This window comes from Trichechus manatus, unplaced genomic scaffold, assembly GCF_000243295.1.
Source record: "Trichechus manatus latirostris isolate Lorelei unplaced genomic scaffold, TriManLat1.0 scaffold00021, whole genome shotgun sequence".
Classification (NCBI taxonomy): domain Eukaryota; kingdom Metazoa; phylum Chordata; class Mammalia; order Sirenia; family Trichechidae; genus Trichechus; species Trichechus manatus.
In genome coordinates this window covers 21,659,067-21,681,105 of record NW_004443957.1, presented here as the reverse complement: position 1 = coordinate 21,681,105, position 22,039 = coordinate 21,659,067, and positions in this window count along the sequence as shown.

Below are 22,039 nucleotides of genomic sequence, written 5' to 3'. Positions count from 1 at the left end.
TAAAAACAAAACCTACAAAAACAAAAGAAATGAAAAAAAATCCACAAACAAAAGGAACTCAGCACAGGAGAGTAAGAGGAACAAAGAAAACATCAGAACCACAAAAAAAAAAAAAAGCACTACAAAACGCAATCCCACTCCTAGGAATATATTCTAGAGAAATAAGAGCTGTCACGGTAATAGACATACGCACATCTATATTCACTGAAGCACTGTTCACAATGGCAAAAAGATGGAAACAACCTAGATGCCCATCAACAGATGAATGGATAAACAAACTATGGTACATACACACACTGGAGTATTATGCAAAGATAACAATGATGAATCTGTGAAGTATCTCATAACATGGATGAAACTGGAGGACATTATGCTGAGTGAAACGAGTCAATCACAAAAGGATAAATATTGTATGAGACCTCTACTGTATAACTCATGTAAAAGTTTACACACAAAAACAAACATTCTTTGTTGTTTACGAGGGATGGGATGCATGGGGGGGGAGCTAAATAGATAAGTGGTAACTCTGATGAAGGGTAAGACAGCACAATTTATACAAGGAAAGGTCATGGAAGCTCCATAGACACTTCCAAACTCCCTGAGGGTCTGAATTGCTGGGCGGAGGGCTGTGGGGACCATGCTCTCGGGGAACACCTAGCTCAACTGGCATAACACAGTTTATAAAGACAGTGTTCTACATTCTACCTTGGTGAGTAGCATCCGGGGTCTTAAAAGCCTGTGAGCAGCCATCTAAGATACTCCACTGGTCTCGCCCCTTCGAGAGCAAGGGAGAATGAAGAGAATAGGATACAAGGAAAAGATTAGTCCAAGGGACTAATGGACCACAGCTACCACGGCCTCCACCAGACTGAGTCCAGTACAGCTAGATGGTGCCCGGCTACCACCACTGACTGCTTTGAGTGGGATCACAAGAGAAAGTCCTGGATAGAGCTGGAAAAGGATGTAGAACAGAATTCTAACTCACAACAAAAAAGACCAGATTTACTGGCCTGACAGACAGGAGAAATCTGGAGAGTATGACCCCCGGACACCCTTTTAGCTCAGTGATGAAGCCCCTTCCGAAGTTCACCGTTCAGCCGGGGATTGGACGGCCTAGTAAAACAGAACAGGACTAATGAGGCACAGCAGTCCAGGGACAATGACTACAAGGCAGGAGGGGACAGGAAAGCTGGTGATAGGGAACCCAACGTTGAGAACGGACAGTGCTGACATGTCAGGGGGTTGTTAACCATTGTCATAGGGCAATACGTGTACTAACTGCTTAATGAGAAACTATTTGTTCTGCAAACCTTCATCTAAGGTTCAAAAAAAAAAAAAAAAAAAGAATTATCTATGTGAGATTAAATTGACAGCAGCAACTCACAAGGTTTGATGGGAAGCCTAGGGGACAGTGAGTTGAAGATAATGGTGATGGAATAATTTGGAAAAGGATAGTGAGAATAGCAGCACAGCTGGAAGAAAGTAATCGATGTCACTGAATTGTACATGTAGAAAATTTCGAAATGGTGTAACTTCGGCTGTTTTCACCAAAAAAAAAGGTCCTCAAGGTCGAGAAGCGAGAGTGTTGACACGTCGTGGGGTTGTTAACCAATGTCATAAAACAATATGTGTACTGACTGTTTAATGAGAAACTATTTGTTCTGTAAACCTTCATTTAAAGTACAATAAAAACAATTAAAAAAAAAAAAAAAGTTCTTGAAAACATTTGGCCCTCTTTCCTCTCATTCCCGGCCTGCTTCATGCCCAGATGTTGATGGTTAAAACAGTTCAGGACCTGAGCTGAAAGTGACATTTAATTTGATCATCCAAGTCATTTGGAATCTGCTCACTGAGAAAATGCCAGTGATAATTTGGCATGCATGTATTAAAAAACCAGTAATAAGGAAATAATTTCATCTACTCCTTCTTATCCTTTCTTTTTGCTTAACTGGCCACTCAGCTGATAGTTAGCACATGTGTTCCATTCTAAGACTCAAGAACCACATCTTAACCCCATGAATCTGAAATCTCTCACTCCCTTCTCTAGTTTGTTTTACATTTAAACAGGTGTCAATGATTCCCCTTCTACGTCCCTGAAAGAATTCAAGTTTTCAACTAGATGCCACATGAAGAAACTTAATGTCATCAGCCTTTTTTTAAATGTTAACTGCTCATTCCTTATTATAATGTAACATTGTTATTCAACTACTGTAAATAAATACTAATTAGCAAAATGTCAATTGACTTTCAAAGCAGCTGCAGATGGCTTTTATTTTTTTTAAATAACAGTTTCATCTTTATCAGCAACAGATGAAGAACCACCATATCCAACAACACAACAGTACGTTATGGCTCCAACATATGCATTTTATCTCAGGCTCAATGCAATGTCTACAGAATGATATATTTTAACTGATTTAATAATGCCTAATGGAGCTGTAATAAATAGGCTTCATTGGATAAATTCTAAATATAGTTAAAAGGTACCTTTTAAAAGAGTCGTAAATGAAAGAGAAAGACAGCAATGAGTATAGAAACAGATTTACAAAGAATCTTCTTGTGTTTTCCTAATTTTGAGGCATTTTGTAATAAAAGTATAGGCTCAAGAAAGGAGATTTCCAAGAAATTGTTGGGACCAGATAAATGTTTATAGAATAAATAAGGAAGCTACACCTCTGAACAGCAGGAAGACCTTCACTAAATTGGGGAATTTAGGAATTAGCAGAGATTAACCTTAAACTTGAAAATGTGTTTAGAGAAATATGTTCTCTTAGACATTGGACCAGAATCCCACACCTTAGGAAACGTGTGGTGAGACACATTCTCTTACCTAAAGGCCTGGGCATATTTAGAAGTATGAACTAGGTAGGCTCAGCTCAAAAGTAATGAAGCCATTAGACACTTAAGTAGTATTGGAAAAAGATTATCATGTATCCAAGAAGAAATCTAGAGCCAAATTTTCTTGTACCTGACAAAAGAAAAAATATGGGAGCAGAAAGATAAAAAGTATGTGCTTTTATTACAGGAAGCTTATCCTACTTCTGATTATGATGGAGTTATTTGCAGCAGATCAAGTCCCCCGAGAACATCTAAAAAATCCATATAAAACACAAAGTACAAAATACATGTTTTTTATAAGGTATCAAAGAGCAGTCAAGATAGTCAGGACTTGAGGGGCCAAGATACCACAGAAGACAGAAACTCATTGAGGTGAGCCCTACATTATCTGATTCTCATTCAGGGAATTTGTTAATTTTTGACATGGAAAGAAAGACTGAGAACCTGGGCAGAACATGGATGCTAAGAGGCAGAGGATCCAGTAGAACTTCCAGCAATCTCACATAGTTAGGAAGACAAAAATTGGAGTTCAAGGAGGCAAAGCCTGAAGGGCCAAGATATCTGAGAGAAGAGGGGTGCAAAGGATATTCTGCTTTTCACCTAAAGGCTTTTTTAAAATAATTAAGGCACACGGGGCAAGAAATCAAAGGACATATTGCATTGGGCAAATCTGCTGCAAAAGACCTCTTCCAAGTGTTAAAAAGCAAAGATGTCACTCTGAGGACTAAGGTGCGCCTGACTCAAGCCATGGTATTTTCAGTTACCACATATGCATGCGAAAGCTGGGCAATGAATAAGGAAGACCAAAGAAGAATTGATGCTTTTGAATCATGATGTTGGTAAAGAATATTGAATATACCATGGACTGCCAGAAGAATGAACAAATCTGTTTTGGAAGAAGTACAGCCAGAATGCTCCTTAGAAGTGAGGATGGTTAAGTCTTTGTCTCATATACTTTGGACATTTTATCAGGAAGGACCAGTCCCTGGAGAAGGACATCACACTTGGTAAAGTAGAAGGTCAGCAAAAAAGAGGAAGATCCTTAGTGAGATGGTCTGACACAGTAGCTACAATAATGGGCTCAAGCATAGCAACAATTGTGAGGATAGACCAGGATTGGGCAGTGTTTTGTTCTGTTGTACATAGGGTTGTTATGAGTCAGAACTGATTTGATGGCACCTAACAACAACGACACCAACAGAGCAAGAGGCTAAAGGTTAAGCAGAAAGAAGATGAAAAGCAAAAGGAGTTTGGGATAGTCTGATGGGGTAAAGAGATAAAAAACGGAGCCAAGGATCTTCCAAGAAAGAAAGGCTCTAGTTAAAAACTCTAGACTCTCAATTGGTATGCCAAAGGTATGCACACCCTTACAAAGATCACTTTAGTCACCTCAGTCCCTGATTTTATTGAGGTGATCTTCTTTACCACAGCTACCTTCCAAGGATAGGATAAATCCTTCTGGAGGAAGATAACATCATTCTGAACATCTACTATTTTTAATAAACAATGAGTGCATTCAATAACACATTACCAGGCATACCCAGAAACAAAATTAAAAGGAAAAACAGACAATAAAAACAGATCCTCAGTTAACCCAGTCATTAGAATTATGAGAAATGAAGTTTTAAAAAGCAGATTAATGTGTTGAAGAAAAATAAATGTTAAGAGGGAGAATTTTACCAAAGAAATGAAATCTAAAAAAGCATCAAATGGAACTTCTAGAACTGAAGAATACAATAACTGAAATTAGGATTTCAGTAGAGGGCTTACGTGTACATTGGACCCTACAAAAAGGAGAATTTGTTGACATGAAGACGGGTCAATTAAAATATTCAGGTTGCAGTACAGAGGGAAAGAGATGAAAAATGCAGAAAATAGCATAATGGATATGTGCAACATGGGGAAAAGGTCCAACAGACATATAATTGGAGTCACCGAAGGTGGGGAGGGAGAAAGAGACTAGGGCAGAAACAATATTTGAAGAGATAATGGCTGAGATTTTCCCAGAACTGGTAAGAGTTATCAAAAAAGTGCTGCAAACTACACCCAGAGAAAAAAGATACATTACCTTTAAAGGAGCAACAATAAGAGTGTTAACTGTCAATTTCTCAAAAGGAAAAAAAAAAAAAGCCAGAAGGCAGTGGAGTGCTGAAAGTACTGAATGAAAAACAAAAATGCCAACCTGGGATTGTTTATACAATGAAATACCCTTCAAATGTGAAAGTAAAATAATCATCTTTCTAGACAAACGAAAACAGTGAATTATTCACCAGGAGACCGTCACTAAAAGAAATACTAAAGGGAATTCTTTGGATAAAAGGAAAGTTATCTTAGAAATCCAAGAAGGGATGTAGAGCAATAGAAAAAGTAAATGGTAAATCTAATGCATATTAACTGTTTTGTGGGGCTGAAATATATATGTAGCATTAAAATTTATAGCACCAGTAACACAGAATTCAGTCAATTTGGAGTTAAAATGTTCTATGTTTTATTATAGGAAGCAAAAACAAAAACAAAAACCCTATTGAATTGGTCAAGCCAGTCCTCAGGGTCCTTGTGAAGTCATCTGGACAGAGCTTAGAGTGAAGTTAATCACCAAATGTGTTGGGTGGTGGGTCATGAGAGCTACAAAAAACACCAGGCTGAGGGCAATGTCCCGGCTGTTTGGGCAACATGATTAAGTGGCCCTTTTCCTCAGTTGTGGGGCTATTATTACTAGAACAAAAATCCTCATGCATAGGATTTTCAATTATTTTAGATGAAGAAATATTTTCATTCACATTCACATGTCTTTCATTGTTTTTGCCCCTCTATTTTCAGCTTCGTTCATGTTTGGTTATTAAACACAAGGGCCCTTTGATCAGCAGCAGGTTGTTCTTTTCTTCATTTCATTAAATAGGACAAACTGAAACTAAAGGTAAGAACTTGAATTCCTTTGTGGCAGATCAAGTGAATTTGGCCATAGGCCAAGATTTCATAGCTAAGACAATAGTATCAATGTCCCAGTGACATGATGGGGAGTTTATAGTTAGCGGGCAGAATGTGGCTCCAAAATTGGGTTGACAATGATCTACAAAAGAATCAAATGGAACTTCTAGAACTGAAGAATATACTAACTGGAATTAGGATTTCGTAGAAGATTTGATTATATATTGACACAACAAAAGAGATGATTTGTGAAATGAAAGATAGGAAGAAGAGAAGATTTTTCTTTAATAATATAATCACATATGATATAAACACATATTACCACAAAATTGGACATGTATTAAAATGTTTATGGGATTTTAGTTCAGAGGAAAGAAATGTATTGTTTATTGGGATTTTTCACATGCTAATTGTGGGATATTGGACACTTCTCTTCAAAAATGGGGCTGATATCTAATTATCTCTTTTGTAGTGTCTAATAGGCTATTATGGAGCCCTGGTAGTGCAGTGGATAAGAGCTCTGCTGCTAACCAAAACGTCAGCAGTTCGAATCCACCAGCCACTCTTTGGAAACCTTAGGGGGCAGTTCTACTCTGTCCTCATATTGCTATGAGTTGGAATCGACTTGACGGCAACGAGCTTGATTTTTGGTTTAATACGCTATTAAAAACTATTAAGTTTTTAAAAATCTACTTCATTTCTTTTAATAGTTTTCTTCTACCTAGCCTGCTTTTTTGTTCTTAGTAGCACTCTTGCTCTATAACCTGTATCTGATAATTCTAACAGTGATAGTATTTGCAATTCTGTTTCAATTAACTTCATGATGCTTTGGTTACTTATGTACCTAATTCTTTTGACTATATGCTTGGCCCATGTGCTTGAAAATCATTTGTAAGAATAGAGAATTTATATCTGCTTCTGAAAGATGTCTGGAGGAACTAGCATCCTGCACTAAGCTCAAGCTTGAGGATTCTTGAGCCACCTGGGGTTGTGAAGGCCACCTGCTTATTTACAGGAAGGCTGGTCTATTTCTGGCTCACTCTTGCACCAGCGTGCATCCCTTGGAGGTTAAAGTTTATTGTGGGAGGATTTCTTGGTAGATTTTCTACCTTGTGTACGTCCTGAGTTTTGATTTCTATCCTGTTCACACCATGAAATCACCAAAATGAAAGTTCAATGTTGCCTGGATCAGCAAATACTGTCAGGGCCAAAGTTGCCTCTGTGCTTGCTTAATATTTTTCTGTCCACTTAGTTCTGGTGATTCGTTTCTACCCTGTTAGCTCTTGAATGAATTTAGGTACATGTTTTTTATATTATATTCAACATCTTTGTTTTCAATAGGATGGTAGATCTGAACAACTTATCTGCTATTACCAGAAACTGGAAGTGCAATATAATAAATAACCTGTTTTATGCTAATATTATTGCACAGAAATTTGGAATTCAAATGGATAATATGTGCTTTGTAAGCTGAAAATAGCTGTTAAACTGTCAATTATTATTATTGTTATAAAGTAGATGAAAAAAGCCATACATTGTATGTTGGCTACCCTCTCATGCGGGGATGTCTTATCCCACTAGAATGACTCTGATGTTGAAAGCGCCCACTCACCAGTTAGCCAAAGAAGAAAATTTATTAGGGATTTACTATAAACCAGGAATCAGAAAACTAAAACTTGTGGATCAAATCACATCCATGGCCTGCTTTTGTCAATAAAGTTTTATTGGAACACAGCCATGTTCATTTGCATATATAAAGTCTATGCTGCTTTTCTGCTGCAAAGGTAGAGTTGAGTAGTTGTAACAGAGCCCATGTGGCCCACAAACCTACACTGTTTACTCTCTGCCCCTTTACAGAAAAAGTTTACCAACTCCTGCTGGAAAGTATTCCTCAGAGGGCTTGCCTGGCCAGCTTAAGTGCTGGAAGCAAGCCAATTCTATTAAATTATTTTCTGCATTACTTTCATGCAGTTTTAAATACCGAAAGCTTGGACTTGGTATGATACACTTTTTAGACACATTGTGAAATTTAAACAGGAAACAGCACTAAAAAAGTAAATTAAGAATATCTTCAAGTAGTAACATGGTAATTAAATCACTAACTTTCAAACAGCTCGGAAAAACTTTTTTTTCCTCTGCACAGCTATTAATTCACTTAGTTTCTACTTTTAGAAAGCATTTTCCTTTTCATTTATAAAGTCAAAATCTTGATTTTTTTATTAACCTGTAATGCTTGGGGCTATGTAAAGTGGAGAGAGTTTAGAGGAAGTGGAAATTCGCAAACAGCAAGGAAAGAAGAATCCAGACACAGATCGTTGATGATGGAGTGGAATTTAGCAGATACACAGACATCTTCCTCTATACTGGACCAGCAGGGTGTGGGGGGCAGTGGGAGCAGGCAGGGAGAGCACGCCAAAGAGCAGGATACTTTCTGAGAAAATTCCTGCTTTTCAGGCTTAAGGAGGTAGACCTTAGCATAAAAATCAAAGAAAAGAACCTGAAAGAGGAAGTTATGTTCAAACTCAGCTCTATGTTTCTTTTTTCCTCAGCACCACCTCTAATTAACAGAGCTCTTGTTTCTGTTTAAAGGTCGCTGGGTGGCATAAGTGGTTTACACTTGACTACTAACCTAAAGATTGGTGGTTTGAACCCATTCAGCACTACTATGGAAGAAAGGCCTGGCTATCTGCTTCAGTAAAGATTACAACCTAGAAAACCTTATGGAGCTGAGTTCTACGCTGTAATATGTGGGGCTGTCGTGAGTGGGAATCAATTGCACAGCAATGGGTTTTGGTTTTGGTTTTGTTTCTATTTACTGATGTCAGTTAAGCTATGCTACAGCTTCCAGTTGTGGACGGGCGTTCTGCATGTAGACTGGTGGTGATGACATTTGTCTTAGTCGTCTAGTGCTGTGTATACAGAAATACCACAAGTGGATGCCTTCAACAAGCAGAAGTTTATTCTTCCACAGTCTAGTAGGCTAAAAGTCCAAATTCAGGGTGCCAGCTCCAGGTGAAGGCTTTCTCTCTCTGTGAGTTCTGGGGGAAGGTCTTTGTCATCAATCTTCCTGATTGAGGAGTTTCTCAGCACAGGGATCCTGGGTCCAAAGGATGTGCTATTCTCCTGGCTCTTGTTTCTTGGGGGTATGAGGTCCCCCCATCTCTCTGCTCGCTTCCCTATTTTATATCTCCAAAGAGATTGGCTCAAGACATAATCCAATCTTGTAGATTGAGTCCTGCCTCATTTACATAACTGCCACTAATCCCACCTCATCAACATCATAGAGATAGGATTTATAACATAGGAAAATCACATCAGAATGGTGGACAATCACACAATACTGGGAATCAAGGCCTAACCAAATTGATACACATATTTTTGGGGACACGATTCCATCCATGACAACATTCACGTGACCATTGTGTTGACCATATCAGCGTTTCTATGTAGAATTTTAACTTACCAGAGAATGCCCCCGAGTCAAGATGACCAGGTTGAAATGTATCTTTCGGACATACACTGGGAGTCATGCAAAAGCCACTAGTTCCAAGGTGAAATCGTTTGCATTACTAGATAAAAACAAGGAACAAAATCATTCCCCCAACCCACAGCTCTGTCGGACAGTTACTTTCGGAGCTGTGAAGGAAAGTGTAAAACAGGCGCTGGGTCCAGGAGTGAGGCATAAAGAATAATGGAGTCATTTCTTTATAGGGAATCAGCTGCCTTATGTGCATGCCACTTTGTTTATTAATCCATCTGAAATTCCCTGGAGATTTTGAGCTGGCTCCTTGCCTGCCCATGAGTCTGTAATGCTGTGACAATTAACTGTAATGACTCCAAGACGGACCCCTCTAAATCACTGCCGGGTCCTGCTGCCAAAAGCCGCCTGCACCTGGGTGGCTGGCTAACAGCACGACCATTTTATGCTGGTTTTCATGTGGAATCCACTGTCCTCTCTCTTAGCCAGAGAGCCAAGAAGGCTCTAAATTCCCCTCTGTGATGTGGAGGGTAGGGGAGCAGACGCTGCAGCCAGGGAAGGCGGGTATGTGGGAAAGGCTCAGGGGCTCCCTTCTCCGAGACCAGGACACAAAAAGCCCCTCTATTCCCCACCACCTGGGCTCACCAGGCTTGTAATGTAAGCAGCGTGAGGGTTGACCAGGCAGGCAGAGGACCAAAGAGTGTCAGAGAATCAAGTTCCTATGCGGCCAGTTCCTGGGGCCCCCGGCCAGAGAGGCAGGAGGCCTCTGGTAATTTTCCGGGCACTCAGCGTGTTCCGAGGTGCCCTGCACACAAGCACAATGCAACGTGACCAGGGAGCCAGATGGGTCCTATTTGAAGCAAAGGCAGAAAAAGGATGACAGAGTCTGGATTTACTGAGCTCCTTAGCCTTGTGGCTGGCCCTGTGACTTTCGACATTGGATTTACCTTTCAGTAGTCTCCAAAGAGAGGGCGCATCCCAGCTGGGGCCTCTGGAAGCTGGAGATTTGCTGATCTGCACCCTTCTTATGCATATTTTTATGTGGGCTGTGAAAACAGATGGCTTCATCCAAGTTGCTAAAAACCCAGCTGGTTATTGCTGTACTAGAATGACCTGAGTTTTGGGATCTGTGTTTTCCCTGCCAAAGCCCTGGACACATTGGGGAACATGTTTGTCTTTGAATCTGAGCACAGGCGTATGAGGTCAGAATCTGCATCACCACCGAGTCCGTGTGCTGTGGGGAGCGCAGGAACATTCAGCACAGCACATTACACAGCACCCCTGCCCCTTTACATCCTTTGTTTTGAGTTAGGCAGGTTAAAAATTAATTAACAATTAAAACCCAATAGTCATCCTCCCTTCTCTCCCATACCTTAAACCAAACCTTCACCAGCCCCCATCCTAGGTAATCTTGCAATAGAATTTCATGAAAGAAATTCAGAAATCATTTTAATCCAACATTTATTGAGCACCATTTTGTTACAGAAACTATGCTAAGTGCTAGAAATACAAAATTGTATAACACAGGTCTCTATGATCCAAGAACTCATAGTCTAGCTGGAAGAGATGTATGTAAAAAGAAAACAAATGTTTTTTGTTTTTGTTTTTAAAGAAAATGTATGTGCTAAAGGAGAATGAAGAACACCAAAGACATAAGGAAAGTATTAGCCCAGAGACAGAAAGGGCCACATAAACCAGAGACATCATCAGTCTGAGACCAGAAGAGCTACATGGTGCCCGGCTACCACCAAAGACCACCCTGACTGGGAACACAACAGAAAGCCCCTGGTAGAGCATGAAAAGTAGGGTGCAGAACTCAAATTCTAGTAAAAAGACCAGACTTAATGGATTAATTGAGACTGGAGGGACCCTGGAAGACATGGCCCTCAGACTCTCTGTTAAAACCATTCCCGAGGCCAGCTCTTCAGATAAAGATTAGACTGGACTATGGAACATAAAATGATACTAGTGAAGAGCTTGCTTCTTAGCTCAAGCAGGTACATGAGACTTAATGGGAAGCTCCTGTCCAGAGGCAAGATGAGAAGGCAGAAAGGGTCAGGAGCTGGTTGAATGGACATGGGAAATCCAGGGTGGAAAGGAGGAGTGTGCTGTCACAGGATAGGGAGAGCAACAAGGGTCACATAACAATGTATGTGTAAATTTTTGTATGAGAGACTAACTTGAATTGTAAACTTTCACTTAAAGCACAACAGTTAAAAAAAAAAGAAAAAGAAAAGAAAATGTACCTGCCATAGTAGGAAAAAAACCCTGTTGCCTTCGAGTCGATTCTGATTCATAGTGACCCTCTAGTACAGAGTAGAACTGCCCCATATGGTTTCCAAGGAGCGGCTGGTGGGTTCAACCTGCCACCATTTTGGTTAGCAGCCAAGCTCTTAACCACTGTGTCAGGTGCTGTAACAGAGGTAGGTTTAAACCAATTTATTTTTCTTGGGAACACCAGGACTCAGCTCTGGAGAGGTGATACTTGAGGGAAAGTAAGCCTTCGTCTGGGGCACAGGATGGGGGAGACAGTCCCAGCTAAGGACACTACATACGTGAAATATGAAGGGCCGTGTAGGGCACTTCTGGCAGCCCCGCAATGCCCAATGCGCTCCCCTCTTCCTTCCTAACCTTAATATGTTCAGGTATTTACTTCTGCTGACAGGATCCCATCTCCAGGTCCAGATCCCAGTTAGTCTAAGATCATCATGGCAGTCCTACTTCCTGTGTTAGATTTAGAAGTGGGCACATGACCAAATTCTGGTCAAGAGGCATGAAAGGAAGTCTCCTTCGGAGCATCTTGGAAAGCTCCCTCAATCCTAGGGAAAAAATACATGAAGAGATGGTCCTTTTTCTCCCCATAGATATTATCCTGTCTAAATATGATTTCTTCAACTTCAGCTAATACATGGAAGAAGACTAGCAAATGGCTGAGCAGCAGATCTCAAATTCTGGCTACACCAGTCCAAAACCTTACCCACTTCCGGACCTTTTGATATGTGATATAATATCTGTCCTTCCTCTTCAAGCCACTGTGAGTCAAGATTTTTCTGGTGGCTGAAAGCATCCTAACTAATATAAGCATAAAGGGGCATGGCAGGCCTGTTCAGAGAACAATGCCTAAGTGATTCTGTTCATTCCTTCAACACTATTGAGCACTTGCTGCTAGATGTCAGGTACCAGTCTAGGTCCTGGGACCACCATGGGCCATGAGTAAGATAAACAGCATCCTTCCCTCCTAAGTTTACAATCCAGTGGGAAACACGGATAATAAATAAATACACAAATAAATAAGATATACTGATAAGTCTCTTAAGGAAATGCAACAGGAAAATATATGGGGTAACTTCAGTGGGAGGGCACTCTCTTTTCCAGAAAGTCACCAGGAAAGGGGATGGGACATTTGAGCTGAGACCTGAATGATAAGAAGAAGTCAGCCAATGGGGACCCAGAGCCCTGAGGTGGAAAAAAACTTGCTGTGCTCATAGGGCCAGTGTGTCTGGCACATGGTAAGTCTGGGGAGACTATTCCGAGAGGAGTCAGAGAGGGAGGCAGAGGCAGATCCTGGGCCATGTCAAGGCCCTTGCATGTGCATTCTAAGTGCAATGGGAAGCAACAGGAGCATTTTCAGCAGAAGAGTGACATGGTTTGATTTGTGGGGTTAAAAGTGTAGCCAGAGCACAGAGCCTGCATTGGGAAGTGACTGGAGCTGGGCTGGGAATATCTGCTGGGCGTGGAGTGTGAGGTGCTGCGTGCATCAGGAGTTCTGCTTCCCAGGAGTAGGTGAGTGGGGTTATTCCTGCAGTCCTGGCCATGGCACAGTGACAACTAAACATCTTGGCTCAAGGTGACCTCATGCTGGATTGTAGAAAATGGTGCAGGCAGGAGAGGTGGTGCAGCTCCAAGAACAGGGGTGGCTCCTTTTTAGCAAAGATTCTGCCAAAATAACACCGTCTCTGGAAGCGCTTAATCTCCACCATAGCCTTTTCAGCCACAACCATCTACCTTAATTGTAATCACTCATCATTAAAATAATACGTGTAAAGTACTTAGCACGGTATCATGAACGAGGTTAGCGCTCAGTACATGTTGGGTAGAGCATTATCACTGAGAGCCAAGAATCCCTTCTGGATGCCAAGGATAGCAGAATAAACTATAAAAATAATTCCAGGGGGGATTTGTCTCCTCTGCCAGCTGGGAGGTTTTTATTTAGTTTTTTTCTTTTTTCACTTATAACACTTATTTTTCTTGTAAGTTTTTCCTTCTTCTTTTTGGCCCATTGAGCTACTGACTCCAGCATGGCTCTGGCTGCAGGCTTCATTTGGTCTCACTGATCCAAATTCTCTCTCAAATTGAGGTTGCTGATGCCACAAATGCGAACTTCTTGGCTCCGTGTCCGGGCCTCTCTGCTTTCAGTTAGACAGGAAACTGGGACTGGGCAAGCCTCCAGGGTTTCAGATTGGCCTTCTGTTCAGATAAGCTTCTAAGGATGTTTCTGCTTGGGAACAGTAACAGCTCAAGTTCTTTCCTGGGTTTTAACTTGTGCCTTTGTGACATATCAACAGATTTAGAACTGACATTATACTTGGCGTGAAAACGTCCACATGTGACTTGAATTAAACAGACCTCCACTGATCGGAGACACAAGGCTAGCCACTCCCAGTGTGTTAAGCTGAAATTCTCTGAGCGGCACCAAATAATCTACACTGTGAGAGATGAATCAAGGAAAAGAGGGTCTTTGGCCTATGTGTTTATTTTTTAACCAGATTTAATTATATGTTGGGATACAATGCAGTTTTCTTAATAATGTTGAGAGGTAGCAGAGTAGGGTGGGAAAATGGGCTTTGGAGTCATTTGACCCTGAGTTCAAATTCCTGCTCCATCCCTTGTTAGGTGTGCCAAGTTATTTATTTCTTTGATCCTCAGTTTCTTGACTGAAAACAAGAATGATAATGCCTTTCTCATAGCACTGTTGTGAGGAACATCATAAATGCTCAATAAATGGTGGGTGTTATTTCTAAATCCCCAAGGAGAGGTGATTGCTATTGTATAAATTTATTTCAAAAGTTCAGAAAAAATAATATTAGTAAAAATAGTGGTCACTAGCATTTATTAAGAACTTAACTACATGCCATGCTCTCTTCTGAGCATTTGTATGTATTGCCTCATTGAATTCCCACAACACTATTTATTATCTCTGTTTTACAGATGAGGAAACTAAGGCTCTGAAAGTTTAAGTACCTCCCCCGTAAAATGGTTCCTCAAAATGTACCTAAGCTATTACTCCTTTTAACAGGCCAGTTTGCTCAAGAGAACAAATGCTTTTAGATGTTCTCATTATATTTGATTCTTTCTAGATCTTTAATATTAGCCAAGCTTAAGAAGTTCTCAGTGTCCCTTAGAAGCAATATATTAGCGGGAGAATTTTTCAAGCATTGCTAAAACTAATAATAGTGTTTTTCAGTGCAATTTGGAAGAATGGACACCATCCCCGGGAAAGATGTAATTCTTATTTTACCTTTGCAACCAATTCAGCCTTAACAAAAACAAGATAAAACAATCCATCAAACAAACAAAAACTTAGATAACTATGAACAAATTTAAACAAAGGGAGAATCTCTGTCGGCATTCTTTTAGCTCCTACTCTGAGTCAGAATCTACTCGACGGCAATGGGCTTGTTTTTTTTTTGTTGTTGTTGGAAACAAAGCAGGGATCTAAGGCAAACATGGTGGCGATCTCTTCATTCAATTGCAGAATCACTTAAATGAGTGAAGTTGACATATCTGGGGAATCATTGAAGAAAAGACCTTTGCACACCTACTATGTGCACAACACTACAGGATGCAGTGATTGTAGAGAAGGAGCATATATCTTAGGTCAGATTTGAACTTGAAGAACTCTAAGATGAGGCATTTCGAGCCAAGAATATGTAAGTCAAGAACAACCTCTTCCAATTCCCCAAGGACCCAGATGGCTCTCCTCCAAGAACCACAAGCCCAGACTCTTAGGGCTGGCACGCTCCAAAACATACACTAGAGTTATCTCTTACCTGTTCTTTCACCTCTCCTCCTGCCTCATTAAAGGTTGTTGTTAGTTGTCTTTCAATTGGCTCTGACTCATGATGATCTTATGTATAACAGAACAGGAAGTTACCCAGTCCCTGCACCATCTTCATGATCATTGGCATGTTTGAGTTCATTGTTGTAGCTGTGGTGAGTGTCTTCCAACCTATGGGGCTCATCTTCCAGCATTATATTAGACAATATTCTGTTGTGATCCATGAAGTTTTCATTGGATAATTTTCTGAAGTGGATCACCAGGCCTTTCTTCCTAGTCTGTCTTAGTATGGAAGCTCTGCTAAAATCTCTCCACCATGGGTAACCCTGCTGATACTTGAAATACTGGTGGAATAGCTTCGAGTATCACAGTAACATGCAAGTCACCACAAATATGACAAACTGACACGTGATGGCCTTAGTAAATAGAGTTCTTCAATTTTGTCTTTAGAGATCAATTATTCAAGAAGTGGCTCTCAAAAGACAATTCATGGGACACTGATTGGTAAGAATAGTTCCTTAAAGTTTGAAGTACTCATGCTTGATATTGGACAATAACAATGCATTCTCTTGACATATAAATAATCGCTTATTTTATCGTGTACTTTCAAATCCCATGCAATTTGCTCTTCTTAGCATTACTACTCTGCTCCTCTTCTCTACTCTTTCCCTCAACCCCAATATCTTGCAAAGTCCTACCTCTCCCTGTCAAAATCCAGTATCCTGTATTAAGGCCTGTTTCCAACGGTCCTTCCATAATCCATAAGCCAAAATAAATTTTTAAAAAAATTACCACTATTATAATATTAACCTAAGGAGCCCTAGTGGTGCAAACGATTAAGCTCCCAGCTGCTAAACGAAAGGTTGTCAGTTTGAATCCACCCAGTGGCTCCAAGGAAGAAAGACTTGGGAATCTACTTCCATAAAGGTTACAGACAAGAAAACCCTACGGGGCAGTTCTACCCTGTCACATGGGGTCTCTATGAGTCAGAATTGACCCGACGGCACCACCAACAACATAATATTATCCTAATCTCTGCACTAGTTTAGGTGAGGTGTTGAGATACTTTTGAGGTGAAACAGTTGCATTGCAGCATCCTTTCCTCCTGTCTGTCTGAAAGTAGAAACCACTTAGAACCACTAGTCTAATACCCTCCAATTGCCAGGATTGTCTTCAGCAACTGTAATAAAATGAGCTTCTGTGAAGGGCTACAGGATAGCTGTGACACAGTAATTGCTAACCACGTGGCTCCAGTTGATACCTGGGCATCCTTGACTTTGCTTATGGCTCAGCTGAGCACATTTCAATGATCCAAAGAAAATGAACACAAATTGCCACTTACAGCGAATATTAATTCTGAATAAATAAATGCAAATTGAACTGTCAGTGAAAATGAATTATTTTGATTTCAGCCTCCCTGATTTATGTTTATATTAGCGGGCACTCTTGCTAAAGGACTGTGTATGTTGGAGATGATATCCACCTCTCACTGCCAATCATTGCAACCCTGGGGGGTGCAGGTATACTCTAGTTAGGACGCCAGACATCCAACTCCCCAAAGGACAGTACACCCTGTACTAGCCAGGAAACACCAGAGGAGATCTGCATTCTCAAAAACATGCCATTTGCTTCTAAGAGAACGCTGGAAACATGCAAATATTATACATTTTAGCAAAATCCCACACATTAGAGAACAAACTGCTGGCTGTCCGAGATGTTCAACAATTTTCAGTTTTATTTGACAATTTTTTTTTTTCAAATCTAGCATTTCAAGCAAAAAGGAGATTGGTTGTCTTAAGCTAAGCTTTTACTTCTCCAACCTTCTGAAGGGAAATAAGCCACAAAATTTTGCCGGAATTTGCTATCAGGACTTTGCTTAAAAACTTTCAATGGGTTACTTTTTCCTATGTAAAAAATCCAAAGCCTTGCGGTCTACACCATCTGGTCCCAATGTACCTTTCTACCCCTCCATCTTTTCTGATCTCCCCACCTCCCCTTGTCCCAAAACCAGCTAAATGGCATATGACTATTTTCTAAAAACATCCTGTGCTTTTAAATTTCATGCAATTTGCTCCTTCTACCATGATTACTCTACTCCACCCTTCCTCTCACCCCCTCCAATAGTACCAACTCTCCCTGTGAAAATTCTGTATTCTGTAGCAAAACCCTGATTCCATGAGTCCTTCCATATACCATAAGCCAAAGTGTACTTATTAAATAAAAAACTTGCCGCTATTATAATATTACATAGAGCCTACTGGTGGTGTTATTATCTGCTTACAGTTTATTCGCTTTTGGGATCCTTCACCTCTATCCCACCCCCATGCTGGCACGTGGTATATGCTCATTAAAAGCTCTCATATGTATTTATTGAATTGAAATAATGGTTGCAGTTTATCACTATTATTATTATAATTATTATTTAGAGCTTCATCAAAATAATTGGTCCACTATGTATCTTAATTATATCAAAATCATCATATACATGATCCTTCTACATGGATCAATTTTATCTTCCTGTATGAATTTAGAGCTTGTTCCTCAGTGCTTTATATCCTTTCAAATGGACGTCTCATAGCATTCCTATCATTTTCAGTGAATAAGGCATGTTTTCCTTCTTAAAAGATGGTGTCAATAAGTTTGCTGGATGTGCTGTGTGAGGCAAAGTTAAGGATACAAAGAAATATTAGGCATTGTCTCAGAAGCTTAGAATCAAGCTGGGGAGAAGACACTGACACATATGCAATATTTAGGGAAGAACAAGGAATTATAGTACCAGCTAATGATGTAGAAGGAAACCAGGGAGAGAAGAGATGCAGGGGGGCTGGAGTAGTAGAATAGATGTTCTGGAAGAGATGGAGCTGAGACGGACCTTGTAGGATAGATAAGATATCGTGCATGCCATAGAGGTGAGGGCATTGTCCGCTGGGTGAGGAACACGAATAAAGGCTCACAGTTAAAAATTCACCCTGGCATATCAGGAGTGAGTGAAGTGGGAAAGGTGTGGACAAGTAGATGGAATGGAAAGGGAAACAACTGGCTAAACTGGAGTGGACAATCTGTAATATATGGATAGAGCAAGAAGGAGAGTAGTAAACAGATTCAGGATAGGTTGCTAGAATGAAGTCAGATAATTAATGAAAGAGGCATTTTAGGAAAAAAATAACCACTAATCGAGAGCCATTATAGGTTCTCGAGCAGGGGCAAGGTGAGAGCAGCCTTTCCCTTTATGAAGGTTAGTGTGGAAACTGATTGCAAAACCAGTTGGAGGTAACAGAGACTACAAACAAGGGAGGCAGGTGAGGAAGGCCATACTGCACTGTAAGAGGGGAGCTGAGCATGTGAAGGCCTAAGATGGCCGGGAAGGAGTGGAGAATTGAGGACGACTGCAAGGTATCCTAAAGAAGAAAAGATTCACACTACAGGAAGAGGGGGACGTCAAAGATCCCAACCTGGGCACTTTCACAGCAAAGAAGATTGACTTTTATTTTCTTTATGGGATAGTAAAAAAAAAAAAAAAAAGAAAAACCTTTTTTCCTTGGAATATCATGTATTCGGATGATGGCAGGGCAATTAAATATTGAACTCACGTATTTATCAAAAGTTATCAAGTATTTATAACCTACCGCGTGCTCTGAATTCTTCAGTGAATAAGCACAACTTCTGCCCTCAGGTAGCTCCAATTCAGTGGTAGTTGTGGTCAGAGGAAGGAACAGCAGATGCTATGGGGACACGGAAGGACTAAAGAAGGTTTCCTGAAGGAAATGCCTTAAAGAATGACCAGGAGATGGTGGGATGAAGAGAAAGGTTGTGAATGGAGCAAAAGCTTGAACTAAGATGAATAGGAGTGAAAAACAAGGGTTTTAAGTGGGTACTAATGATTAGCATAACACCTTTAGTGATCTGTAAGCCAGCCAATGCTTTGATAAATTACGCTCCTGCCCCATCCATCATCCAGCACCTATAGTCAGACTGCAAAGGAATGTTCAACAACAACAACAAAACCAGGTTTGAATGGAATCAAAGAGCCCAGCTCCAAAATTTGCCAGAAATAGTGAACAAGATTGTGATTTGTTTCTTCTGCAACTGACCTTAAACTATTGAATGATGCATATAAAGAAAGGGTGAAGATATCCTGCAGTGAAAATACAAATGTGAGCCTTTTGTTTGCCTGACAGATAGGGCAGGAAAACCACAGATGGAAATGAAATTCTGTAAAGTTAGACCGTAGCCAGTAGCCCCAATGGATATGAAATAACGATTTAGAGCTATCACTATTCTAAGTTTTGACTAAATTACCCTAAGAACATCTAAGGATCTAGGCTGAAATTTTCAGGGGCAAAAGCAAGGACTTCCCTTCAGTTAATTAAAACATACTTAGACCCTACCAGGGGCATCACTAGGGTTGGTGTCACCCAGTGCGGTAACTCATGGTGTCACCCCCTCCCCCCACCATGGACCTCCTCCAGTATCAGGCCATACAGAATCCTTAGTAATGTTTTTTGTACTAATGTTACTTATAATTCCCTTATATCACTCCTTTTCCTTTATTCTCAAAAAAGTTATTGATACAGCTTCAGAAATACAAATTACCACAATACTGTAGCAAAAATACCAGAAAATTTGACAAAATCGGTGACTATAAAAACACTGGCAGCAATGAAAACAACAGTGCGTGCTTGTAGTGTGCGCAGACAAAACCACGTGATTTGAAGCGTCATTGTAACTGAGTAATAATGATAGCTCTGACCAGGGGGCATTAGAAGATTCATAAAGTAAATTAGCATAGAGTTTTAGTCTTGTAGGTGTATTGATACATGGAAGCTGGGCTTATGAAAAATGTCTTTGTTGTTACAACTAACTACAGGGATACTTTTATAGGCAGTCATTTTGGTGTCACCCCCTCTGACAGTGCCACCTGGTACAGTCTGCATCCCCCCTAGTGACACCACTGGCTCCTTCCTATTAAGTGCCAGGCAATGTGATAAAATCACAATGGTTAGGAGAAACAGCAACAGACTGAGTGGATGTCAAGACCGATCTGCAACCAAATTTTATGCAGACCATCATGGAGGGAATATGTTCCAAAGGAACTCAAAGGATATTGTATAAAATCATGCTTAACATGAATATAAAGCAACATAGCATTTCCACAAGCAGAGTTAAGGAATGTTATGTGTTTAGACAGATAAATAGATAGATAGATAGGTAGATAGATAGATGCTCTTGAGTCAACTCTGACTCATGGTGACCCTACGTACAACAGAACAAAATGCTGCCCAGTTCTGCACCATCTTCATGATTGCTAGCATGTTGAAGTCCCTCGCTGAGGCTACTGTGCCAATCCATTTCACTGAGGGTCTCCTTTGCCCTTGTTGGCTGTGTACTTCACTAAATATGGTGTCCTCCTCTTGATGACATGTCCAAAGCAAGTGAGCTGGACAATATTCTGCTGTGATCCATAGGGTTTTCACTGGCTAATTTTCAGAAATAGATCTCCAGGCATTTCTTCCTAGTCTACCTTAGTCTGGAACCTCTGCTGAAACCTGTTTGCTATGGGTGCCCTGGTGGTATTTGAAATACTGGTGGCATAGCTTCCAGCATCACAGCAACAGAGAATCCACCACAGCATAACAAATTGACAGATATGTGGTGACTATCATGTAAGGGGCACGTTATTACAAGGTGGAATTTTTCTCTTCCTTTATGAATCTTCTGGTATTTTGTGTGTTTTAAGTTCATTTGACTGGTTTGTGGTATAGTCTGTAGTGTAAGGAAATTTTCCCTAGAATTCCACAGATCCTGTTTAATTCATCTCAGGTGGGGCCTGGACATCAGTGTTTGTTTAAAAAGGTCCACAAATGACTCTAATGTGTAGCCACCAGTGGAGGACCACCGGTTCAGATCAAGACCCCTACTACTGGAAGGTGGGCATTTGGACCTAGGGTGTGAGAGCCACATGGCTGTGATCTTGGACTGCCACACTCAGTCCACTTGGCCCTGTGCCTTTGAACCAAGCTGAATCACTCGCACACCAGGCAGTGAGTGGCCAATGAAGACAGCCATAGTCTCCAGAGTTCTCTTTTCCAGCTATTGTCACAGACCCTTCCACTTTTCTTCTGTTCTTGCTCCCAATCCTTGGCTCCTAGAAAGAGGAGTGGAGGTGGAGAATGGAGAGAGATCGGGGTAGAATTTTGAGATTAGCACCATCAGTGCAGTGTCACATTTTAAGGCTTCTTGGAGACAAGCAGACTGTAGCTGGAGGCAGTCTTTGGTTAACAATGCATCATTGTATCTGCTTGTACATCTCTCCTCCCCTTTTTACACAGGACTTCCCGTTCTAAGGGTGAATTGTAATCAGAGCATGCAGATTGCTGGTATCTCTTTTGAGAGCAGACCAATTATCATTCCCACCTCACCTGACCCAAGTGGAGGAAACTGGAAGGTCTTGTGCTGACAGGGATGGAGAAAGGGAAAGAGAGCTCTCGGTGAGAGAGTCAGCTTATAATTTATGAAAACACGAGGGCTGAAATGCCGTCTTAAGCAAAAACTTTAAAGTTTAACTACATTTATTTTTCTGAATTCCTGCCTTCATGTTTGATTGAAACAAACTGTCTGCATGGCTTTTGCTTCTGTAAAATATCTTAATCTACATTTTGACCATTTTTCTCTTATTCTGTCTCGAATAAGGAAGACAGAGATTTGTAAAAGATGGTCATCCGATTGAAACAGATGAA